This window comes from Mustela putorius, unplaced genomic scaffold, assembly GCF_011764305.1.
Source record: "Mustela putorius furo isolate JIRA1106 unplaced genomic scaffold, ASM1176430v1.1 tig00003899_pilon_pilon_pilon, whole genome shotgun sequence".
NCBI classification, from domain to species: Eukaryota; Metazoa; Chordata; class Mammalia; order Carnivora; family Mustelidae; genus Mustela; species Mustela putorius.
The window spans coordinates 4,364,505-4,386,396 of NW_025422048.1; the positions used below are offsets into that span (position 1 = coordinate 4,364,505).

Genomic DNA, 21,892 nt, shown 5'->3' on the forward strand with positions numbered 1-21,892 from the left:
AGGCTCCTGGGTGGCTCAGTGGGTTAAGCCTCTGCCTTTGGCTCAGGTCATGATCTCAGGGTCCTGGGATCAAGCCCCACATCCGGCTCTCTGCTCAGCAGGGAGCCTGCTTCCCACCACCACCACCCCCCACCGCCTACTTGTGATCTCTCTGTCAAATAAATAAAATCTTTTAACAAATTCTTTTTTTTTAAATGAAGATGACTTATTTACTTGAGAGAGAGAGAAAGAGACAGAGAGGGGGGAGAGAGCATGCATGTGTAGGGGGAGGGACAAATGGAGAGGGAGAGAGAGAGTCCCAAGCAGACTCCCCACTGTGCAGGGAGCCTGACATGGGGCTCCATCTCACAACCCTGAGATCATGACCTGAGCTGAAATCAAGAGTCAGACATTTAAAAAATGTAGCCACCCAGTTGCCCCTTCTTAGAGAATTCTATCTACTTTTGTATGTTTGAAATTTTCATAATAAAAAATGTATCTATATAACACACATATGATTTGAAAATACATTCATACATATATATGTGCCCAAATCCCACTTCTTGGAATTGATCTTATGATACACAGGGGAAGCACGGCATATGCACACATGAGTTATACCAATTCAATCACAGGCATTCAGCATATAGAGAGGGAAAAGGGGAAAGGGGAGACAGAGAGACAGAGAGACAAAGACATAAAGAGAAAGATAGAAGACAGAGTTTAGAGAGACAAAAACAACAATTAAAATGGTGTAGCAGACGGGGCGCCTGGGTGGCTCAGTGGGTTAAGCCGCTGCCTTCGGCTCAGGTCATGATCAGGGTCCTGGGATCGAGCCCCGCATCGGGCTCCTTGCTCAGCGGGGAGCCTGCTTCTCTCTCTGCCTCTGCCTGCCTCTCTGCCTGCTTGTGATCTCTGTCTCTCTCTCTCTCTGTCAAATAAATAAATAAAACCTTTAAAAAAAAAATGGTGTAGCAGGTTATATCCGCCATTCTGCCCAAAGACCCTGCTATGCCTTAGAGAGAATGTAAGGCGAAAACTGTGGTTCTGTTACTCCCTTGTAAATCTTGGTCCCCATGTGCCTCTCAGAGAGGCACTTGTAGATAGTGATCATCTCACTGTGATTGTGGTGTTTAAAGATTGCATATATGTCACTCAATATAGCTCATACCTACAAGGTCTTCTCTTCATTAGGTGCTAAACCAGACTCAAAGATCTACTTCAATGCTGCAGGAAAAACAGGCAAACAGGAATGATGAAGATATGGTATGCCAGCCTTTCTAAGGGAATTTTAAGGATGGTTTTGACTCTGGTATTTTTACCCACAGTTAGACAATTTAACAAAAGGATGCAAAAGTCCACTATACCCCATACACATGTGCAAGGACATGTGTAAAAAGATGTTTAATATACCATTGTAACATTTAAAAAACTGGAAAATCTTAAATATCCACTAATAGAAGATTGGTTAAACATGGTGCATCTTCATAATGGACTACTTTATGAAGTCATTACAAAGAAGAAGGTAGATATTTTCTATCCACTGATAGAAAAAGATGTCTAAGACACAGTGTTACATGAAAAAAAAACCCATGTGTCAGAATAATGTGTACAGTGTGTTTCCATTTCTGTAAATAACAAAAAGGAATAGACATATATCCATAGATATATACACACCACTGTTTTTATTACAGGACATTTCTAGAAGAATAATGAGGTGTTAAGAAACTGGCAATAGTTACAGACTTTGATGAGAGGGAATGGGAATTTGGAATAGAACAGTGACTTCATTTTCATTATACATTTTTCTATATAGTTTGAAATCTTATTACATACATGTATTCACACTTAAACTTCTGCTGAAGTATAACACACATTTAGAAAAGTGCATAGCTCATATTTGTGCAGCTCAATAAATTAGTATAACATGAGTACACTTCAGTAAGCACTACTCAGGAATCAAAATAGAACATCACCATCTCTAGAAGCTCCATCATGTACCCATCATTTTCCTTTCTTCCCTCACAAAAGTTAACTCTTATCCTGATTTTTAATATCACAGTTTAGTTTTGTCTGGTTTTGAACTTTATAGAAATTAAATCAGATAGCATGTATTATTTAGGTTCTGATTTATTTCAATAAATGTGATGTTCATAAGAGTCTTCCAGGGGCACCTGGGTGGCTCACTGGGTTAAGCATCTGCCTTCGGCTCAGGTCACAATTCTGGGGTCCTGAGATAGAGCCCTGCATCTGGCTCTCTACTCAGCAGGGAATCTGCCTCTCCCTCTGACCCTCCCCCCACCACTTGTGCTCTCTCTCTCTCTTCCTGCTCTCTCAAATAAATAAGTAAATAAATAAAATCTTATTTTAAAAAGTGTCTTCCATGTTCTTGCATGTAGCCCTAATTTGTTAATTTTCACTACTATACAGTATTCCATTGTACAAATGTAATACAATTTATTCATATATTCACTATTGATGAATATTTGAGTTGTTTTCATTATTTGATGCTACTAAATAATGCTGTAATGGACATTCCTGTGTATATATATTTCAGTAAACACATGCAGTGGAATTGCTGGGTCACTGGGTAGCCATTTGTTTAGCTTTAGTAGATACTGCCAAATAGCTTCCCCAAGTGAGGGTGTGCTAGCAGTGTGTGAAAGTTGAATTAATTTTTCAAACAAATTAATAAAAAAAAACTTAATTCAATTAACATAAACAGTGATGATTTGATGGGTATTTCTGTGTTTTATTCTGTGTTTAACTTGTAAAAATTAAAGTTAAAAACATGATTCACTGTGTTACCTAAGGTGCTTATACAAGGTTCCTGTGACAGATCCCAATTTGAGTTTCATGTCAGGGAGAAGTTGATCTTTAGGGAGGAATACATCACCTTTCTAATTCTCAGGTAAATATATACCAGTGTAACCCTTACACTTGACTGCCAAAAAATTCAGAGTCATAGTCAGTGCTCAACAGCCAAAGCATTCCACTTATCCAAGGTATCTGGTAATACCTACTCCTTAAAATAGACAATTTTGTTCTGTGCCTTACTTTGCATTATGTTTAAACGTGCAAGCTTCTTCAAATCCTTTTGAAAGCAAAGAGGATAAATTGTAAATAAATAAACCAAAAATAGTTCTAGCTCCAGATGGTGAAGTTTTAAAAGGAACTTTAAGAAATTAAGGTTAATGCAACCCAAACAACAAAAGTACAGAATGGAAGCAGTGTTCTGTAATGTGAGATTGGCCAACCAGCCTGCCACATAGCTGGTGGCCAAGATAATGTCAGGCTTATATGAGTTCTAGGTCCTCAAAAAACAAAATGCCATGTTTTATCCTAATGGGGGAAGTTGGAAAAAGCAGTGCCTTTCTAGGATTTGAGATCTTTTGACTCAATACTTATTAAACATGTCCTTTCTCCCAGAATCAAACATGACTTCTCCTTCAAGTGGAATTAAATCTGCCTTTGGAAGGGACACGCAATCTACCATAGTCTATGATTATATCTCTCAGTCATGTATTGCCACCCTGGAACATATTCCTAGCTGTGCCTCCAGACAGACAGAATCCCACACTCTTCTTGGTTACTATCAGAAAGAACCATAACTATTCCAAAGGTCCCTCAAGTTTGGATGTTTTTCTGATGTTCAGTTAATGCTTGATGAACATATTAATGAATTTCTTACATCTTATGGTAGTAAGCAGATGGACTTAGCAGATCTTTCTATTCGGCAAGGCACTAAGTCTGCTCAATTTCAAATGGATATCGCAAAGAGTAGGAGCTCATGGGAGAGAGACAGAGAGCAAGCGAGCCTGGGCAGAGGTTTCCAGTAGGGTTTCTATTTAAGTGTAGATTTAAGTGTAACTCTGAAGCATAGGTAAGGTATAAAGATAATAATCAATGTAATATCTGAGAAATCAAATATATAGAGCAATGTATCCATAGACCAAAGCAGAGAGACTGAATATCAGGAAAGGGGATTTGGCTCAGTCCATGGAGGCCCTTGAATGCCAAACTAGAGAATTTGGATTTTATGCTACTTTTGAAGATTTATGAGTAGGGCGAGAAGAGTTTATGATGAAAGCAGTATTTCAGGAAATAAATCTGGCCATTGTGTGTAGCACAGACTGGACTGAGGAGAAAAATGAGTAGGGATTCCACTTCTATCGCTATGACCCAGGCAAAGACAACTAGTGTCTAAAACTAGGTGACAGCATAAGGGATAGAAAGGCAGAAACAGAGAAGAGCAAAGGAAGAATCACCAGGGTTCAGAACTGAATAGGTGCACAAAAAGAGGCAGAAAGGGGAGTTAAGAATGTCACTGAGGCTTGGAGCAAGGAGACATGAGACAAATACTTTCTCTACTTATGGTAGCATTCTTTGTAACTGAAAAAGGCTAGAATCAATACAAGTATCTGTCAACAGGGACTGACCAGCTGAACAAAGTATAGTTCCTCTTTAGGATAGCATACTATACAGTCACAAAACAAGAAAGAGGAAGATCTCCATACACTGACACAGAATGATTCTCTAGAATGTTAAGGAAAGAAAGGGAGCAGAACAGTTTTTACAGTACTTGCTACATTTGTGTAACATATGGGGGTGAAATACAATTACTTATTCTCCTTTGTTTACTATTCAAATCCATGATGGATGGATAAGCCAAAACCTAATTAAACATCGTTACTATGGAGGGAGGGAGAAAAAAGAATGGGGCCAGGATGGAAGCCAGACATTTAGAGTATCTCCTGTTATATGGTTTTGACTCTGGAACTCCTTAAACTTTTTACATAGTTAAATGTAAAATTAAATTTCAGAAAAGAAAGAAGACAATCCGTAAAACTGAGACAAAATGAAGCAAATGAATCAAACTGTATATCAAGTTGGTAACATAACCACACAGAGAAAGAAATAACTTTTCTAGTGACTTTGAAACACAATACTTTGACTACCTCCCTAGTAGGATTTATTCTAAGGGCAAAAGGAAAAGCAAAGAAATCTTTAACTGCATTCAGTAATCTTAGTAGTAACATTGGAATTGCTCCTTTGAAATCATTATGGATATAATATAGGGTAATGCGAATAATTACATAATGTCATTAGGAACCAAGACTTTGAGTGAGAGAAATTAGATACAGTTACAAAATCAAAAATGTTAAGGAAAAGCCCTAAACTCCTAAATTCAGCTTTGAAATATCAGTAGGAATTCATCATGCTTCCTTTTGAAAAGAAATAGGCATTTTCTAGCTCTTTCACTAAAAAGAAAAGACTTGACAACCTAGCTTCAGTGAGGAAACCCAGCCCTTACACTGGGCTCTCTTAATACCATTTCCCATCAAAAGGAACAAAAGCCCCTTGGCAAAATGGTTGACTCCAGGTTTGGGTTTGGAATTGTACAAGATGAACCTGAAAACAAACCAAAAATCAAGAAATCTATCATGACAAAAGGAAACAAGCCAACTTGAAAGGACCCCCACTGGCCTAAGATGAAATAATTTTAGCAACAAATTGAATAATGACTACAATAGATTGAAACACACTAAATATATAAAAATCTATGAGCTCATAACAATACTTGATTGGTCACCATTGGAGGTTGCTAGGATACCAACTCATTCTGAAAATTGATGTTTTTATAAGGGAAGGTATCAAGTATTTATCCTGCCTTTTTTTATTTTACATACACTAACTCTAGGTAACTAAATGGTTGAAGAATAAAATTCTTTTTTTTTTTTAAAGATTTTATTTATTTATTTGACAGACAGAGATCACAAGTAGGCAGAGAGGCAGGCAGAGAGAGAGGAGGAAGCAGGCTCCCGGCTGAGCAGAGAGCCCTATGCGGGGCTCGATCCCAGGACCCTGAGATCATGACCCGAGCCGAAGGCAGCGGCTTAACCACTGAGCCACCCAGGCGCCCCAGAATAAAATTCTTTATACAAAAATCCCAAGTATGGCAGAAGCCATAACAGAATTAGAAAAATTCCATTTTGCAACTCTTAATGAAATAATGGACCCGAAGAGTAATCATCAATAGTTGTTAAAACAATTAGGTGAAGGGTTGATGGGGGCCTTGTTAATGGAGGGCTCCAGGTGGTACCATTTAAACCCACTGATCAATCTAGTAACACAAAAAGTGGGGCAACCAGATATGATTTGCCTCATGAGGTGATATAATAGAAAGTACACGGCACTCGCTATGAAGTATTCTTACTCAAAAACTTCAACCTGAATCTAACCAAAGCCTCTAGACATAACTACTAGTTTACAGGAAATACAGGAGATAGAGAAACAAGTTCAACGACATGAGAAAACAAATAAATTGAGAATGTGAGACATTCTTCAGGGCAAATGACCTGGTTTCTACAACGACTCAAAAGCAATAAAAGACTTACGAGACAGAACCAAATGTAGTGTTTGGGCCCTATCAGGATTCTAATTTTAAAAAGCTAATTATAAAATGACATCTTTGAGAAAGGGAAATCTGAATATGGATTGGGTATAAAATGATAATAATTACTGTTAATTTTGTTAAATGTGATAATAGCATAGTAGTTAAAAAATATATACTCATACCTATTCCTTATGCACCCCAAAATACTGACAGGCTAATGAGAAAAGAGAAGGTGGGAGAGAGGTCAGTTTTGGGGAGAAAGGATAAGAAGTTTTACACACAATGTTCAGGAAGACAAAGAACCAGGTATAGATGCATCAGGAGCTTGCAGATTCAGACTTGAAGCTCAGAAGAAATGTCAAAGCTAGAGAGAGATTTGGAAATTGTTCATACAGATGACTTTCAAGAGCAAAACCTTGGGATTAGAGTAATTTTTACTAGGAAAGGACAGGATAAGGCCGGGTCCAAAGCCTAGAGAACATTTACATCACAGTCGAGTGTTGGTAGTGGAGGTGGAAGAAGTTTTGGTTTGGAAGCAAAAGGAATAAGGCTCAACAACCACAAAACAAAACAAGGAACGGGGGGGGGGGGGTCAGAAAGGTATGATGAAACCCAAAATACTTTGTTCTTAAAGAGGCTAAAGAAGGAAAGCATTTCAAAAAGAAAAGGTGGCCAACAGTGTTAAATTCTGGAACAAAACTGAGGAGAATCAGGCCTCAGAAAATGAAGCTAGCCCATATCCCACATTCCTACTACATTTCCAAATTAACTCCAAGCTGAGCATGGCCTGTAAGAAAGTGTCTTAGTCTTAGTCATCAGTCTCCCCCTATTCCTTTCATTCCTCCCCTCACTTCCCCACTCCTTTAACCAGCATTCCCTGAGTCTCTACTTTAAGCCACACCCACTATATCCTGCCAGACCCACTATGTTTTGCATATACTGAGACAAAAATCTCTGCCCTCCAGAAACTCACAGCTTACTAAGGAAGACAGACCTGGAAAAATAATTATCACATAGTGTTAACACTTCAGCAACAGCTTATATATTTTGGGCCAGGCACTATGGGAGGCACTAGAGATACAAACATAAACAAGTGGTTCCTGCCCACCAGAGCTCAGAATATAGCTTGGAAGGCAGACGGAATCACAATATATTGAGATATGAACTAAAAATAAAAGTACAAATTATATGAAAGTGCAGAGCAGGAAATGAAGCTAGTAAAGAAGCCCTGTGAGATGGGGACTCTTCATGTGCCCATTTTACGTACGAGGAAATGGAGTACAGAGAGGTGGGTTGACTGGCCCAAGGCCATACAGCTGTGAGTGGCAGAGCCAGTTTAAGGGCCAATTTGTGAGACTCAAGAGTTCACGTTTTGTCTAATGCCTCCTCCACAATTCCCCATTCTTTTTCTATTGTGCCACCCTCATTGAATACCTAGAAGCACAGAGCAGGTGCTCAATGAGCATTTGCCAAATGAATAAGGAGCTATGCAACGCCACGGGGCTTTTAGAAAGTTTCACTGAGGCAAGTACTAGGCTCAGCGGAAGACACTGTGTGGAATCACTGTGTAAGGTGGCAGGTAAGTGTGTGTAGGCCACTAATACCCAAAAGAGAAAACATATCCAACAAGTGTGTTGTGATAGCTAGTGGCTGGCATCAAGGAACACTGAAGTAAGGTGGCAGGGCCTCAGTCACTGGGGCTGGGAGGCCGAGTAGCAAGGACCAGGCAAAGTCCCAACCCTAGAGGGCTCATGCTCTGAATACAGGGCTTCGGGGACTCAGATCTAATTACTCAAACTCTGTCAGCTCAGAGCAGTGACAGCCAGCTAGGCCAACCAAGCCACTAGCTTCAAGTTCTTCTGGAAAGCCTTCTAAAGATGAAGGTGGAGGAAAAACAGGAGAAGAAAGCAGACGGGGGAGAAGGAGGAAGGTGGAAGACTGGCTGTCTGTGGGCCAGGGCCCGGCTGAGCGCATTCCAGGCAGTCAGGCAATCTTCACAACCATCCTATGAGGCAGATAAACTAATATAAATTCTAATATGAATTCCCCACTTTGTAGATGCTCCCCAGAGACATTAAGTAACTTATTTGCAATTACAGAACCAGGATCTTGATTGAGGCATCCTGACCCGCCAGGCATGGCTCTAATGCATTATATACTTCACTGGGTCTCAGGGTCTTAACTGAAATGGACTGAGCTTGCTAGGGATGAGGGGATCAATCTACTTTCTTCTTCTCACACCTATCTGGGCCCTGCCTGCAGGTAGTACTGGCCTTGGCTGATGGCTGTACAGGAGACTAGTAAACACAGTAGAGAACTAAAAATCTGTTCCGATGGACTCTTTTGAGTTGTAGAAAGAAAGAGCTGGTGTGGGGAGGGGCAATATTTCTATCTCCTCCTGTGAACTACTGAGGTTGCTTGTCCCCTGATCTGTACCAATGAACATGTTAACAAGGCCTTACACAGGGCTCCTGCCCTATAGTTTACGAAGCCTCTTATATACTACTTGATTAATATGTCACTTTGGAAAACCAAGTCTTAAAAATCTGGTTTTTGATATTGGAGATTCCCCCAGAAGACAAAGTACTTCTCTCCATTCCAATCCACATATATTTCCCAGATGTCCTCTGGTTTTCCTGGAATTTCTCCTAAGAATTTCAGCTATCCCAACAAGAATGTTCAGACATCACACCTTCTACCAACATATGGACCCCAGATTCCCTGGCTCCAAATTCATTTCCCTTTCAACCACAGCTGGGCCCAATACTTCCAAAGGAATGGTAGAAGGAAAACAGACTCCACAGGAGCTGGGGTGTCATTCCTGGGCTTTGTTCTATTAGCCCCCAGTTCAATTCCTCTACCCTACTCAGATCCCCACAGCTGGACCCACTGATGCTTTCACCTAGAGGTTCAGGCCCAATGCAGTTCCCAGACCAACCCATCCATGGGCATAGGGTTAATGCTCAGCCTCAGTCCCATGGCTGTGAGATTAAGAATACATTTCCCTCCAAGAAGTAGTACCCCCAAAAGAGCTGCCTAAGAGGCTGTGATGCTCCCAAATCAGAACTCTTCCCAAGTCCACCTCTGAGACTGGCCCAGTCTTAACAGAAGAGCTCCTGCCTTGATTCTCACCTGTAAGTTCTATATGTTATCCTGCCTACAGCCTCAGCCCCCTTTCAAAATGAGCTCTGGCCTGAAGGAGATGCTATCTTACTTGTGTCTTCCCCCAATACTTGGCACAGAGGATTGTCCTCAGTGCCTGAATGTTGGGTGGATGAGCCCTTCTGCCTGCCTTGTTCTTGTCTACCCTTCTCTCTGGAACTGGTACCTTGGCCCAGTGAATAGGGTTTGGATACTATGGATGGGTTTTCTAGATGATGACTGCCAATTCACTAACTCTAGGCAATATCCATGTACCTACCCCTTAGCTATGTGATTTTGAGCAGGATGCTTAACCCCTCGGTCTCTCAGTTTCCTCATACATAAAGTGGGAAATAGCAATGTTACCTCACAGGATTGCTGCGAAGATTAAAAGAGTAAATCTATTTTAAGTTCTTAACACACTGCCCATGTAAGTGTCTGCTCTTGCCATTGTTATTGAGCTAGTTACCCTGGACTCCTTAGTGTTGGCTATTTCCCTGAATATCACTGAGGCACCAAACTCCAACCCACTAGCCTGTAACAAGACCTTTAACTCAAGCATGAGTACTGTCAATGGCCATATCTAGTGACAGGGCTCAGTTCCCCCCAACCCCTGAAACACACACACCTGGCCTGCTTCTGCCATTTATCCCATCATTCTAAATGTACAAGTGCCTAACAACTTAAGTTAGCATAATCAGGCTATTCTCTCTTGGGCTGGGCAGTCCATAGAGTAAGCAGAGTTCAGAGAAAGAACCAGTATGGTTAAAGGAATCAGCAGACTTGGAGGAGTAAATCAGAGGCACAAAGAGTTGGGTCATGATGGTAAAGCCACCCTGAGAAGAGTTTGCAAAGAGAGTGGGAAGGCAGTTGAGCTGTGTGCTTCTTGGGGGACAGGGGTTCTACCAATGCAGCTCCTGATATAATCAAAACAAAATCCTAGCAACTGAGAGACTTGGGGGTACATTCTAAGACAGAACAACACTCTAGCAAAAGCACTGTCTACTGATCAGAGCCCTGGAGGAGCTGGTTCTGCAGACTGCTGACCCCAGGGGATGTCTGACACAAGGGCACCCACAGAGCTCATTTAGCCCAATGTCCTTCTTTTACAGGACTGAAGTCTGGTTCTGTCTTCTGCCTGGCTCTTTGAATGGAATTGGCCTATTCACACCACAGGCCACGAGCAGCACGTCAAAACTAGCCTCAAAGAATACCTGGTCTCCACAACCAGGCCCCAGGCATTTCACTGCTCCCTTTCACAACTACAACCCCCCACCCCCAGCTACCACCTGAATGCCTGCTGCATTTGGTCCCTCAGTCCAGGCAATGCATTTGGACTTCCACTGGCTTGTGTACTTGGGCTGCCCCTCTGGTCCTTTCACTGACTGTGCTGCCTTAGGCAGTGTCTGCAAAGAGAACATTTCCTTCAGCCCCAGCCCAGCCAGTCTCCTCCCATGCCTCCCCCTACATGTGCACAGCTTCCAGGTCATGAGATTCAGGCACTGTGGCCCAGGAAAGAAATAATAATAGTAACACAAGCTCCTTGGCAGGAGGTGAGATGTTTTTAACTTTTAAAATAAAGAACAGAACCCTCGTACAAATTTCAGCTTCAGCTCTGCCTAGCTACATGATCTTGAGGAAGTGATCCAACCTCCTTGAACTTCAGTTTCCTCATCCATAAAATGTAGACTAAATGGAATATTGTACCTAAGTGCCTGGTGATAGGAAGGGCTCACTAAATTGTAGCTAATATTAGTAGTAGTAACAAATAATCTAATAACCTCTATATCTTTGCCATCTATTAAGCTGGTGCCCCAGAGTAGTTGCTCAGCAAATGCTCTGTGAAAAAGATGTTTTTTTACCTGATGGGTACAACCACCAGGTGAGGCAGGTAGAGAAGATACTAGTCTCCCCAGAGATGGAGACCTGAGGCTGGGAGGCTAAGCGACTTGTGCCAAGTCACAGTAAGTAGCAGAGCCTGGACTGGAAACTTCTGTGTCCTGCCTTCCTGTTTAGTTTTTACTGTTTTATGTCACATGATCAAATTTAGAGCCAGAAAGGAGTTAGAAGATTATCTAGTATAATCCCATCATTTCAAAAAATGAAAACTGAGACCAGAGAGACCAAGGACATTTCACAAGGCCAAAGAGTTAGTCCACTGGGCAGTAGAATCCAGGTCTCCTGACTCCCAGTTAGTGCTCTATCAACAACCCAAAAGCTTATCTTGTAGCAATCATCTCAATGTCACTAGTTCAGCAACCATGGTCATCCTAAGCCCCAAACTACCATAGCTTTCCAGAAAAATACCTAAGTGGTAAGTGCAAAGGTCTCCTGCAACAGGCCCACCTTCATTCATCGTGGAGGGTGTATTTCCTATGTAATTTGAAAGAATGTGTCAACGTGCCCCATAACCATCAAGAGTGCACCAAGTCACAAATTTCATATGCCAAGTACCATCTTTGAAGTGGACTCTACAGTATTTCTGGAATGTCAAGCATGAGCTCTGAGAAACACCCCACTTGGCAGTTCTTTCTAAAGCAACAAAGACAGTTAAGGGAGGCCCAAGTAGCACAGGATATCATTGTTTACATGCGACCCTTATCCCACGGCTGTGGGAAATGGAGCCAAGTTTCATGAGCTCTTTTCTTGCAAGAGATACTTTGCAAAACAGAGAAGGACAGCAATTGCTGCTTGGTCTGCTGTTCTTTCTTGATGTCAGCTTCATTTGAAAATGAAAAATGATGTCCTCAGAACTTAAGCTCCAACACTGAGGAGATGTATTAGATTGTTCCACTTGCAGTTAATCTGAGGATGCAAAAGTTAAATGAACATCGTGTTTGCCTCAAATGAAGAACATAATGGGGAGGGGATAAAGGTGAGTAACTCATTTGTCAGTGTAAGTAAAAAGGGATCTCCAATACTTCTAATTTAAAAGGTTTCAAAATTCGAAGGGTTTCTGATGAAACAGGAAGGGGATGTTTTCTATAGAAGAAAATCAACACCTTGGATTCTAATAGCACTCCTTTTTTCCCCTTGAAAATATCACCAAAACACATTTGTTATCCACCCCTGTGCTGTTGGGCAGTGGCAGTTATAGAAGCATGTGATTGATGGAAGAGGCCTGTCTCTGTGCCCATGGTGTGCCCTGGCCAAGCACACAAATGAGGAGTACCTTACCCTACTCCCCCAAGCACAGGCAAGCTAATGCCAGCATCCACAGTCTCAGTAAATGCCATGCTGCTTGGTTCCCTCTGCTCCTGATATAAATAGCCACAGCAAGTCGTAGACAAGTGGTCTTGTTAGCATGCTTGCTTGGGTCTTGGGAGTAATGGAAAACGGTCCTTTTGAAAGCACCATCTTTGTGGCCAATACCCCAAAATGATAACATTTCACAGTTGGTTTTACTCTTACAGCATTCACCTAACATTTACTACAGGCTAGGTTTGGAACTTGGTGTTAGACACAGAGAGAATAAAGGAGAAAGCAATCAATTCTGTTTTGTGGAGGAGGCATTGGGCTCAACACTATTTGAGCTGGTCCTAGAGGACATGAATAGTGCTTCAACAGGCTTGGAGGTGGGGATGGAGTACTAATGACAGAGAAGTAGTAAGAAGGAAAGAAGCTAGCTAATGGCTTATGCACTCATTTGCTTAAACAGTTGGAATCACTAGATTGTAAATGGTTGGGCCTGTTCTCTCAATGTGAATGAGTATATTCATGGAACGCACTCTTGTTATTAAAATGATGTGATGCTTTTTTGCAAAAGACTGCATGTAGTAAGCAATGGACTCCCATAACTATGTTAGCACTCATTTATAAGACTTCTGAAGCTTCTAATAAACAAGAATTTGGTCTGTGTCTAATTGGGTTTTAATAGCTCAGACAAAATTAAGAACTAGAGGAATTTGATATGGCTTTTTTTTTTCATTCAAACTTTCTATCAGCCTAATCTCCTTAGAAGCTATAAATTACAACTTATCCTCATAAGACTATATGCAAAGCTCATAAGCAAAGGAAAAAATAATCAGATACTGTTAGTTTTATTAGATAAAAAATAGCATTGCAATCACAGCCCTATGTGGTCAATAATGCCACAGGAAAAGTCTTCATTACTTTCTAGCCTATTGATGAGACATTTCATGAAAATAAAAGTTGTCTTTGGTACTGTTAGGATGTATGTAGGCAAAGGTGCATTTTATATCTATACCCCAGATGTTGATCTCACATCTATGTCATTAACTGAGGAAGCACCCAAAGCTGATGATCAGTTATTCTCTTCATTGTTTGAAATTCTCAAAGGTCTTCTGGGGTTCAGAAGGAATCTCTTGTTGTAAAGTTCCAATGTCCTGAAATATATACTTAAAATTTTTAAGGTATTTTTACTTTTTAATGAAAAGAAATAGTTATTTCAGTTCTTATTAAAATTGAAAAATTACAAACTGGCCCTCTCTCCAGAACCCAACCCTGGACATGTCACAGAATCCAGAGATGGATGGTTCTAACAAAATAGTATAAAAATAGTGAGGAAAGCGCTAAGAAAACAAAAGGTGGATGGATCGGAGCACTGAGTACAACAGGACTGGGGGAAAGACAGCCCCAAAAAGAAGGAAAAGAATAATGGACTGGAATTAAGGTGGGATTATTTTTCAAATGTGCTCCTTTTTCTCTTGTTATCATTATCCTGAGATGACCACTTTCTGTTCTGCCATTGGGAGACATATAAGCGGTAGAATAAAGCGCACCAGGGGTGGCAGGGTAACTTTAGGGTGGAACTCAGGGCTGCCTGGGATGATGGGTGCTAGGTAAGAGATACATGTAGATTGGCTTGCCCCTAAAAGTTTTTTTCCTGCCTGCATCCACATACTAGTACCCTGAAAGCTAGAGGACTACAATTGGAAGTGGTTTCTCTTAAAACAAAGCAATGCCAAGGCTGAGTTACCACTTGTAACACTAGAGGTTTTCTCTCTAGAGGCAAGTTTTCCCCCCATCAAAATCATTGTGGGACACCAGCCAAGGCTTAAGGTTTATTTTCTCCCCATAGTTACACATTACAACTGAAGTAGCCAATAACACTAGCATAATAGGAGCTCACAAGGAAAAACAGCTAATGGATATGCACTGGAAAACATGGTAGGACAACTGAGAATTAGCAGCTGAAGCTAGGAGGGGCTATACACTCTCCAATAGCAAGTGAGTACAAGGAGATTGTAGCAAGAAGGACTGAAGGTCCTAGTGGAATCTAGCCTCTATGAACTCTCAACACTGACCACCAAGGCTCCCTTCTGAGACAGAATCCCATGTTAAGGACAACCTGGCAATAGCAAAATCAAGATTAAGCAGGATAGTTTCTTCTGCTTCTCATATGGCTGAGGAAACTCCTATTGATCCTGATCTTCCTGTAGACAGCAGCTATAAACTCTGGGGAAAATATTAAAAACAACAATATGAAGAGACTACAGAGTGAACAGAAGCAGGCATATTTTGAAGGGGAGTTGGCACAAGGTGATTACCCATTTTTACAGCTTTTAGAGTAAGGGCAAACTAAAGCTGCCAAGTAGCTAAGACACCAAAAGTAAGACAACAATAGCAAACTCACAATCTATCTGGTATGAAGAAATATAGGCACAGCTCAGAATAACCAAGGCCATTGGAAACTAAGGAGGAATCCTGGAAAGGAGAGACCTAGAGCCAGGGAGCCCCAATTTCTATCTATAGACTCTATCTCAATCTCAGCTGACTCCCAAACCACACATACATGGAACAGACTTCAGTTGAAAATGAAAGCCCTCAACTAAGATTTCAACTACTACCTAGAGGCAAAGTTCACAGTTTGAATCTAAACACATTAACTATCTACCAAAGCAATGAAATCAATATTTTTCAGGGGAATAAACCAGAATCCAAAGTCTCCATTTAACATATCCAGGATATAATCCAAAGTTATTCAGCTTGTGATGAACCTGGAAATTTTGACCCATTTACAAGAGCAAACCAACAGAGAACAAATCTGAGATGACCCAGAGCCTGGAATTAGCAGATGAGAATTTTAAAGTGATTATTAATAACTCTGTTCAAGAAAATAAAAGAAGATATGCTTATAATGAATGAAAAGATAGAAAAATCACAGCAGAGAAACAGGAACCATGAAAAAATAGAACCAAATAAAAATTTCAGAATCGAAAAATAATATGAAATTTTAAAAATTCACTGCATAGGTTCAACAGCAGAATGGAAATGAAAGAGGTAAAGTTTCAGTAAACTCAAGATAGAACAATATAAATATCCAATGTGAAGAAAAGAGAGAAAAACATATTAGGAAACAAAAACATGAACAGAGCCTCAGGGACAGATGGGAATATATTCAAAGGTCTAACATACATGAAATTAGAGTTCTAGAGAGAGAGGTTGCAGAGGATGGGGTAGAAAAAAAACTGAATATGTGATGGCTTAAACTTCCCCAAATCTGGAGAAATACACAATTTAAAGATTTAAGTAGCAGAGCAAACCCCTAAAGGATAGAAAACAAAACTCTGAAAATATCACAAACTGCTGAAAAACAAATATAATTAGAAAATCAAAAAAGCAGCCAGAGAAAACACTTTATATACAAAGGGGAAAGAGTTTCAAATACGGCTGACATCAGAAACAAGGGAAACCAAAGAGAAAAGACCAACATCTTTAAAGTAATAAAGAAAAAGCCAACCCAAAATTCTATCTCAGCAAATACATTCAAGAATGAAGGCAAGACAAAGACATTCAGATGAAACATAAGTAAAAAAAATTATTTGCCAGCAGACCCAAACTGCAAGAAATGTTAAAGGTGTGGAAGACTAGCTCCACCACATAATGCCCCAAAGGTATTTTTGTCACACATGGACCACTTAATCAGGGCTTGACCATAGTCTTACCTGTGCCTTCAGAGAACACCAACTCTTCCTGGAGCAAGGGAAATAAGCCGCCTGATAAGGAACTATCATGAGACTGTTTTCTCCATCTTCTGAATGTCTGTTGATCACCTTGCTCCTCCTTCCTTAGGGTACAGCTGCATGCCATAAAAATGCCCGTTGTGGTTTAGAATTGACTCCTCAGTGGCAGGGCAACCCACTGTGCCACCTATCATCTGGACCCTCTGGTTCAGTGTAATCCTGTGGGACTAGAGATATGGAATTGTTAATGCCATGCTGATCTTAAACTGTTGTTGTCTAATCAACTGAATCCATTTGGGCTTATTGTCTCCTTACCAGCTGAATCTATTAAGTGTGACAAACCAACATAGCAGTTGTAGTAGTGATCCTGCCGGCTTCATTAGCTATAGCACTATTGCCTAGATACTACTTGACCTCTTGACAAAAGAAAGTTCTTCATTAGGCTGAAGGGAAATTAACCCAATGAAAATGAGATACTCATTTGAAAAATAAAGGCTTGAGGAGCACCTGGGTGGCTTAGTTGGTTGAGCATCCAACTCTTGGTCTCAACTCAGGTCTTGATCTCACAGTCATGAGTTCAAGTTCCATGTTGGGCTCTACAATGGGTGTGAAGCCTACTTTAAAAAAAGAAGAGGTAGGATACTCATTTAAAAAATTAAGACTTGCTCAGTCAGTAAAGCATATGACTCTTGATCTCAGGGTTGTAAGTTTGAGACACATGTTAGGTATAGAGATTACTTAAAAATAAAATCTTAAAAAAAGAAAAAAAATTTAAAAAGCAAAAGTAATAAATATCTTGGTAAATATAAAAAAACTAATTTTGCTCCTCTTAATTTCTTAAAATATGTGGCACTTTTTAAAGCAAAAATGATGTCATCTTGTAGGCTTTATATGCAGATGTAATACATATGACAAGTTCTGAAAAATGGACAGATAGGGGTTAAACTGGCCTCTGATTTTGCAAGGTTTCTACATTTCATATAAAGTGTTATAAAATTATCTTTACTTAGAATGTGAAAAATTAGAGATATATGTAGTAATCTGGAGAGCACATACTAAAAACTATTGTAAAGAGGAACATCTAAGAAGCCAACTCATGTCATGCAGAAAATTTGGAGTAAAATGCTCCAAAGTAAATGTGCTTGCTCTAGACTTGATGTAGGCAAACATTATAGTCCATTGTCTATCTTGGTTGAGAAAAGCAATAAATGACAAATATTTTTCAAAGGTAATAAATACATGAACATGTGAAGACAACACTGTAAAGGTATTGATGACCCCAAACTAATGTGTAATTCAGTGTTATTCCAATTAAAACTCTAGCATTGCTTTTTACTTTTTCTTCTGAAATAATTATAGACTTATAGGAGTTTGCAAAATAATTCATAAAGTCCACTGACTGCTTACCCCAGCTGTCCCGCCCACAGTGACATCTTACTGATTATAGTAAAATACAGCTACCTAGACTCTCGCTTATTCAATTGAGACTGGCTTTTATATGTACTCACATGTGTGTGAGAGGGGTATAATTCTATGCAATTTTATCATGTGTATAGACTCATGCAATCATAATGAAGATAGAAGACTGTAGCATCACTACAACGGCACTCCCAGATGCTACTTCTTTTTTTTTTTTTAATTTTACTTATTTATTTTGACAGAGAGAGATCACAAGTAAGCAGAGAGGCAGGCAGAGAGAGAAGGGGAAGCAGGCTCCCCGCCGAGCAGAGAGCCCGATGCGGGGCTCGATCCCAGGACCCTGAGACCATGACCCGAGCTGAAGGCAGAGGCTTTAACCCACTGAGCCATCCAGGCGCCCCCAGATGCTACTTCTTTATAGTCACACCCACCTGTCACCCCTGCCCCTGTCTCCTGGAAACCACTAATCTATCTTCCATCTGTATGTTTTGTCATTTCAGGAAACCTATGTAATTAGAATCATACATTGTTGACCTTTTGAGATAGGCTTTTTTTTTTCACCAAGTATCAAGTCCTTAATATCCACCCAGGATTTTGTGCATATCAGAAATTCATTCTTTTTATATTGAGTAGTATTCCATGATATGGATGTGCCAGAGTTTGTTTATCTATAAGGCACTCAAAGACACTTGGGCTGTTTCCAGTTGGGGTTAGTACAAATAAAGCTACTATGAACATTTGTGCCCATTTTTATGTGACATCAGTTTTCATTTATCTAGGATAAATGTCCAAGAGTACCATAGCTATGTTATATAGTAACTGCATTTTCATTTTATAAGAAATTATCATACTTCTTTCCAGAGTGATTATACCATTTTACATTCTTGTGAACAATGTATGGGAGTTCTAGGTTCTCCATGTCCTAACTAGCATTTGATGTTATCAGTATTTTTTTTTTAATCTTAGCTATTCTAAAAGATGTGTAGTGATATCTCATTGTGGTTTTAATTCGCATTTCCTGATACCTAATGATGTTGAATATATTTTCATGTGTTTATTTGCCATCTGTGGATCTGCTTCAGTGAAATGTCTCTTCATATATTTTGCCCATTTTCCAGTTGTGTTTTTTTTTTTCCTGTTGAGTTTTGAGGGTTCTTTATATAGATACTAGTCCTTTGTTGTATATGTAGTTTGCAAATATTTTCTCCCAGTCTGTAGACTGTTATTCTCTTAGCATTGTTTTTTACAGAGCAAAAGTTTTATATTTTAATTTTTAAAAAAGTTTAAGATTTATAAGTTACAATTTATAAATGTTTTCTTTTGTAGATCATGCTTTTGGTATCAAGTTTAAGAATTTTTCACCGAGCCCCTGATCTGGACATTTTCCTATGCTTTCCTTTTAAAGTTTTATATCTTACATTTTACCATTATATCTGTGAAACATTTTGATCAGGTTCACTTTATAACACATTCTGAATAAAATGGTCAAAGGACAAAAATACACAATTTACTTCTTCACAGGAAAATACTCAACTACTAAACCAGAATGGAAAAATCAGTCTCACAGTAATCAAAGAGTACAAAATCACAACAATAATGAAAGTTATATTTTAACCAATTAAATTAGTAAAACTTCAAACAATTTGTCCTATAAAATTTCCTACACTCTGGGTTTGGTCAATTGCATTCTTATGGTGTTTCAAGATGTACGTTTTATTATTATTCAGGTATAGTGAGAGCAGGACACAACTGCCATTGAAAATATATTTTGTTACTCATAGTTTCCAAGAAGGGGACATACCACATCATGCAGGGCTGCACAGGAAAGCACAAGAGTCAGTCAGGAGGTAAAAGGAGAGGAAAGCGTGGGCAAAAGCCCTTATTATGGTTTTCTGAGAGAGGAAACAGAAGAAACAGGGAAAACAAGCAGCACAGTGGGTTTAGGAATAGGTTTAGGACTGAATAGTTGGAATAATGTTGAAAGGCTCTGGGCTATAGGGGTGTTCCCTAGTCGGCTAGTACCTAGCCATGGGGTAATTTAGGGCAGAGGAATAGTGTCCTGGGCTGTAGAAGCCTGATAAAAGGAGAAGGGTAGGGTATGAACTCAGAATTAGTTTCTCTGCATATCAATAATGTGCTGTTGTTTGTTGACAAGTTGTTTATCTCTAAAATTAACTAATTTGGGGAGGAAGAGTCCCTCACTGGGTTGATAAGTGCCCAAAACATCAAAGCATCATAAATACAGAAAACAAAAAACATCAACAAACCCATGGCACTGTGGAAGTTTTGGTATTGGAGTGATTAGTATGTCTTTGCAGTTACTGCATCATGAGTTTTCCCAAAGGTAGTAAGTATAAAACTGAATCTCCTCCAATAATGGTGGGTTATTTCCTCTCTAGGCAGTCCATTTGCAGAATCTCCTGGTCCCAATATACACAAAAACAGTGCTTTTAAAGGAAAAGAAAGCTAACCAACAATAGTACTTGGGCAAACTACAGGAATGTAAGGGTCAAGCATACCAAAAGTGAGCTTTTCTTAATCTCCCAAAAGTCTCCAAAGTACCATCTTTTTCTGGCCTACCGTACATAGCCCCATCTCCTGACTCTTCCAGTTCTTGAACACTGTGCATCTTGTGGAAATTCCTAGTTGTATGGAACTTGCCATGCAATGCTAGGCAATGAAAGATACTGGGTATAAACATCATCTTATTTAAACGATACTGAGAACACATTATGAGCAACTATATGCCAACAAATTAGGCAATCTGCAAGAAATGGAGGCATTCCTAGAAACATATAAACCACCAAAAACTGAAACAGAAAGGAAGCAAAAACCTGAACAGACCCATAAACAGCAAGAAAATTGAAGCAGTAACCAAAATTTCCCAAAAAACAAGAGTCCAGGGCTGGATGGCTTCCCAGGGGATTTTTATCAAATACTTAAAGAATTAATACCTATTCTTCTGAAGCTGTTTCAAAAAACAGAAATGGAAGGAAAACTTCTAAACCTCATTATGAGGTCAACATTACCTGTATCTGAAAACCAGACAAAGACCCTACCAAAAAAAGGAGAATTGCAGACCAATATCCCTGATGGACATGGATGCAAAAATTCTCACCAAGATACTATAGCCAATAGTAGAATAGTATATTAAAAGGACTATTCACCATGACCAGGTGGGATTTATTCCTGGGCTGCAAGTATAGCTCAACATTCACAAATCAATCAATGTGATATACTACATTAATAGAAGAAAGGACAAGAATCATATGATCCTCTCAATAGATGCAGAAAAAGCATCTGACAAAGTACAGGATCTTTTCTTGATTAAAACTCTTCACAGTGTGGGGATAGAGGGAACATACCTCAAGATCATAAAAGCCATACAGGAAAAGCCTACAGCAAATATCATTCTCAATGGGTAAAAACTGAGAGCTTTTCCCCTAAGGTCAAGAATACAACAGGGATGTCCACTCTCACCACTACTGTTCAACCTAGTACTAGAAGTCCTAGACTCAGCAATCAGACAACAGAAAGAAAGGCACCTGAATCAGCAAAGAAGTCAAACTCTCACTCTTCACAGATGACATGGTACTTTATGTGGAAAACCCAAAAGACTCCACCCCAAAACTACTAGAACTCATACGGGAATTCAGCAAAGTAACAGGATATAAAATCAATGCATAGAAATCAGTTGCATTTCTATACACTAACAATGAGAAAGAAGAAAGAGAAATTAAGGAGTCAACCCCATTTACAATTGCACCCAAAACCATAAAATACCTAGGAAGACCTAATCAAAGAGGCAAAGGATCTATACTTTGAAAACTATAGAATACTCAAGAAATTGGGGAAGACACAAAGAAATGGATAAACATTCCATGCTCATGGATTGGAGGAACAAATATTGTTCAAATGTCTATGCTACCTAAAGCAATCTACACATTCAATACAATCAAAATATCAACTTTTTCACATAGCTGGAACAAATAATCCTAAAATTTGTATGGAAAAGACCTCAAATAGCCAT

The 21,892-nt window shown here is 39.6% G+C and overlaps 1 long non-coding RNA gene across 1 annotated transcript in view; it reads right to left on the minus strand.

The window, feature by feature from the left end:
- Positions 1-21,892, minus strand: part of LOC123388454 — a 182,600-nt gene that overhangs the window by 114,224 nt on the left and 46,484 nt on the right. The window contains exon 2 of the long non-coding RNA XR_006602981.1: positions 16,426-16,670. This is a non-coding gene — a long non-coding RNA (uncharacterized LOC123388454). The remainder of the gene's footprint in view (positions 1-16,425; positions 16,671-21,892) is intronic.